The sequence below is a fragment of the Hemicordylus capensis genome, chromosome 1, assembly GCF_027244095.1.
Source record: "Hemicordylus capensis ecotype Gifberg chromosome 1, rHemCap1.1.pri, whole genome shotgun sequence".
NCBI classification, from domain to species: domain Eukaryota; kingdom Metazoa; phylum Chordata; class Lepidosauria; order Squamata; family Cordylidae; genus Hemicordylus; species Hemicordylus capensis.
The window spans coordinates 61,084,130-61,089,586 of NC_069657.1; positions in this window are offsets into that span (position 1 = coordinate 61,084,130).

Sequence of the window (5,457 nt, forward strand, 5' to 3'; positions counted from 1 at the left end):
CCTACTTGGAGGCCTCTCTGGAAGCCCCGCCCACCCACCGATCAGCTGAGAGGCGGGGAGAGAAGAGCTCTGCAGTTTGCAGGCTGCTCCAATCCTAGGCTGGTGCTGGAGGCAAGTGGCTGAGGGGCCCTGGGCCTGGGCAGGTGGGCAATGGAGTGGGGATGGCAGGAACTGGCGTGGTGCCCCCACCTCAGTGGCGCCTAGGGCAGGTGCCCTGCCTGCCCCCCCCAGTTCCTCCTATAGTCCCAAATAATTCAAGACATAACAACAGGCAGCACAAACTTGGGCTTTGCAAACCTGCTTCAAATCAGATTTGATATCCTGATTTGGCAGCCCCTTAGAAATCATGATTTGTAATCTTACCTAGGTTCATATCTGATGACCAAACGTGGTGTAGCATTATGTCTGAATGCAGCCAACATTTGTTGTCATGTTGTGTAAATATTGATGTATATAGTTTTCACCTTTTTTGTATTTTAGAGTTCTATCCCAGCTTTGGATCCAGAAGTTCCAAGGAGGCTTACATAAAATAAGATGTCATACTGGGGAATACTTCACTTCCTCTGACACATGGCATTTCTGGATTAGCATCCCCTTCCCCCCAATAATCAGCTCCTATCAGGTCATCTTGACTATTCCATTCTATTTAATTTCTTCACACTACTCCACATGATGGCAATTGGTACTTCCATTGCCTGCCTCTGCATGCATTACCCCCCATCCTAGGACTGCAGGTTTTTTCACTGTCCAGATAGGGTGGAACCACATACAGCAGCTGTAGCTCAGGTGAGTGATGGTGACTGGATCTTCTGTTATCTGATTATGCATGCACATACCCAGGATTTTTGCTGGTTTTGCAGGATACTTCTTGCTGGTTTGAATGACAAACTTTGCTGTAAATAATACAGGATGCTTTCATAAACTGAAACATTGGAAGAGCCCAACGTGCATAAGTTCATAAGTTCAACGTGCATAAGCAATAAGCAAGCTGTTCAAAGAAAATTAGGTGATGATGTGGCAAGTGATCCAAGACCATCTTTACATTCTCTGAAGTTTCCGTTGCAAGTAACCTTAAGAGTACACAGACAAACAAATAGAGTGAAAGGACAAACTCGTTACATGTATCAGATCTTGCCATGAGGTGCATTGCCATCCTTTACAGAACATTGTGAATGTTCTTTGTGCAGAGAATCAAGTCAATATCTTATTTTGTGCCTCCAGATATAGAAATAGGAGGGAATATCATGGCAGACCAGTTCAGAGTATGGAATATAGTGATAGGCAATACTACTGGCTCCAGAAGAAGTTATGGCTTCGGGGGGGCGGGGGATGCTGGAAGAAATGCTTCAGCAATAAAATAGAAACTGACTTTGGATCCAAAGTCCTCTCTGTGTTTTGAGGCCAAATTTCATTTTCTAATCAGTTGAAGTGTAGCTGCTATTGCCTGCCAATATTACATGTAGTGTGGGAGGACAGTAAGATGAGAGGAACTCCATGTGGTGCCCTCAGCTAAATGTGCCAATAGTTTGTGTAGGAAAAACTGATTTGAATGGAACAACGAGGTAGTAGCATATGATGATAGATGAGGTAGATATCCAAGGAGGTATATATTCCTGAAATTAATTATGCAAGACTGCTCGGCTCTAAGAAATGTTAGAGCAATATGTTCTCCAAGGGTTGCATCATTGATCTCTATACAAGACAGAGAAATATATTGCTTTTTCTGGGTATAGACTTGACTATGTTTATTCTTCTTTATGTTGAAATTTGGGCAGTGGCAAATTGACAGTAGGTGCCATTTTTATTTATTATTATTTATTTAACATATTTATATACCACCCAAAACCTATGTCTCTGGGTGGTTTACACTAAACCAGTATACATTAAAATAAAATTAAAATATTAAAACATTAAACTAATTTAAAATTTAACACAATGTTTAAAAAACTGTAGGTCTAATTAAAAGCCTGGGTGAACAAATGTGTCTTAACTCCCTTCTTAAAATTTATCAGAGATGGAGAGGTTCTTATTCAAGTAAGGACCAAATTCCAAAGCCTCGGAGCAGCAACAGAGAAGGCCCGTCCCTGAATAGCCATCAGACAAGCTAATGGCAACTGCCGATGAACCTTTCCAGATGATCTCAAATGGTGGTGGGGCTCATGGTGAAGAAGACGTTCTCTTAAATACCCAGGGCCTAAGCTGTTTAGGGAATTTTGAACAGGGAATTTTGAATATACAAGTTATTAATGTTAAGAAGACTGCCCTTTTTAGCCAGGCTTTTGGCCGATGAGTTGTCCCTGGCTATCTTTTTAGTGGTTGTAGCTGTGTTTGTTTGTGGTAGTGGTTGTTGTTTTTGGTGGAAGGTTTATTATTGAAATTGTACAATTGTTTGTTTTTAACTTCTTGTGCACCACTCCAGGGCCTTAAGACAAAGGCAGTATAAAAATATAAATAAACAAACATGATACTGCTTTGCAAATTAAAAGTCCACTTCAAACCATGACCGTTCCAGCAATCAAGGAGAGGGAGTTTTTTGTGAGCAAGGGGTTAGCAATAAGTACCTTCTGTTGAATGTACCTACAAAGCCATTGGTGGGAGGAGCTAATCTGCTGAACAAAGTCCATGCAGTTGTAGAAGCTTGTGAGACAGAGGAGAACTTCAGGAAAATGACACTTGATTTGTATTATCATCTGAGTGTAACCCGTGTTACCCTGCAAGATACTTTATGCTATCAGTTAATTTTTTTTAACTAATTTTAAAATAATGCATTTGGGGAAATGGCTCTGTTCAGTCTGCTCAACAGAAGGATGGAAGAACATGGACTTTGTAATTTGTAACCTGGCTTGGGCCTTGCTGCTAACAAGTTTACCTGAGAAAACTAAATGAGTTCGCATTAGAAAGACTAGCTTTGATTGCTTTGAGAAGGACTATAGGTGACCATGTTACATGAGACAAAATGCAACAAGAATGCAGTGATCACCCATTCACATCACCATAATGTAACAGGGTGAGCCTTCTGCTTTCAGAAATATCCAGCCAAATATTTCTGGGAAGCTTACAAGCAAGACATAAAAACAATAGCCCTTTCCTATTGTCTTTCCTCCTTGCATTTCTTAGTCCAGGGTATACTTGTTAGTCCAGGGATTTTGCATCACTGAGGAAGGGTAGGTCGCCTCCTTGTTTGAAGAATGCAATGGCTATACCACTCCTTAAGAAGCCTTCCCTGATTCCCTTAGCGATGGATAGTTACAGGTCAGTCTTCAACCTCCCATGGTTGGGCAAGGTGATTGGCGGACCAGCTACAGGCAGTTTTGGAGGAAACTAATTATATAGACCCATTTTTAACTGCCTTTAGAGCGCGTTATAGGGTTGAGACAGCCTTGGTCAACCTGATGGATGACCTTTTCCGGGGAGCTGAAAGAAGGAGTGTGACTCTGCTGGTTCTTTTGGATCTCTTGAGTGGCATTCTATACCATGGTATCCTCCTGTATCTCCTGGGGGAGCTGGGGATAGAAAGCACTGATTTGCAAATCAATAGGAGGTTCTGCTCCTATCTTGCATGTAGATTCCAGATCGTGGAGTTTGGTGACAGTTGCTTCTCAAAATAGGAACTGCTATTTGATGTCCCTCAGGGCTCCATTCTGCCACCAATGATTTTTAATATCTGCATGAAACCGCTGGGTGAAGTCATGAGGAGATTTGGTGCAGGGTGTTATTAGTATGCTGATGACACCTGAATCTATTTCTCCTTGTCGTCGTCATCATCATCATCATCATCATCATCAGGAAATGGCATTCATTACCTAAACATATGCCTACAGTCAGTAATCGGCTGGATGAGGGATAACAAATTGAAAATGAATCCTAGCAAACCGGAGGTGCTCATTGTAGGGGCTCAGAATTTGAGGAATGAGTTAGATCTTCCTATCCTGAATGGAATCACACTCCCACAGAAGGAACAGTTACACAGCTTGGGAGTACTCTTGGACCCAGGCCTCACCCTGGTATCTCAGGTACAGGCCATGGCCAGGAGTGCTTTCTATCAGCTTTGGCTGATTTGACAGCTGCACCCATTCCTTGAAGAGGATGACCTCAAAACAGTGGTGCATCAGCTGGTAACCTCCAGGCTTGACAATTGCAATGCGCTTTATGTGGGGCTGCCTTTGTATGTAGTTTGGAAACTTCAGTTAGTTCAAAATAGAGCAGCCAGATTGGTCTCTGGGGCATCCCAGAGAGATATTATGCCTGTACTTAAACAGTTGTACTGGCTGCCGATATGTTTCCGGGCAAAATACAAAGCGCTGGTTATTACCTTTAAAGCCCTGAACAGCCTAGGCCCGGGTCACCTTAGAGAGCACCTTCTTCTGCATGATCCCCACCGCACGTTAAGGTCAACTGAGGAATTCCGTCTCCAGTTACCACTGGTACATCTGGTGGCAACTTGGAACCAGGCCTTCTCTATAGCTGCTCCTGGGCTATAGAATGCACTCTTGGCAGAAATCCGTTGCTTGAGTTCATTGCTGGCCTTCAAGAGAGCCCTTAAAAAACCTATTTGTTTGGTCTGACCTTTCAGGGTTTTTAAATTAATATTTTTAATTGCTGAATAGTTTTAAACTGTTTATTTTGTTTTGTTTTGATTATTTTTAAATGATCGAGTCACAGGTTTGGTTTTGTTCCTGTGTACTGCCCAGAGACTTTTGGATAGGGCAGTATAAAAATGTAACGAACAAACAGATATTGCTTCTGAACATGGAGGTTCCATTTACCTATCATGACAAATAACCATGGACAGAACTACCCTCCATGGATTTTTCTAGTCTCTAAAAAACCCCATCTATACCTAGTGGCCATTCTGTATATTTTATGGCAATCCATAAGAATGATGCATTATATTAAGAAGCATATATATATTTTTTGTCTGTTGTGAATCTACTGCCAATCAACTTCATTAGTGATCCCAAATTCTGGTTTTGTGTTAAAGGGAGAAAACCTTTCTGCTTTCTATACTCTCCATAGTATGGTTTAAATACAGTACTTAGAAGAACATACAGAAAAAATAAGCAAATTAAATATTTTAAACCACATCTGCTCAATGAGACTAGCCTTACTAAGAATTTGATCCATTTCTAGAGGGATTTCTTTGTGAGTCTCTCTCACACAAAATCTCATGGTAGTTACCAATCATTTCCAACATGCTAGTCTTCAGAATCGCAAAGGCTGAGAAGGACTATAGCAAGCCATTTACAGGAAAGTACACAGATAATTGAAATTAGTATTTGCAGACATGAGAGATGTTTAGAGCTCTAATTAAAGGAGCAGCAGTTCTGGTGCTTGAGCTGAAATAGCAAAAACAGTGGGACATTAATTCATTATAAAATACATGACAATATCAGGGAAATCTGGCCAGTCAAACAGCTGTCCAGATGACTGTGCATATGCATTCCTGTGCTTTACACA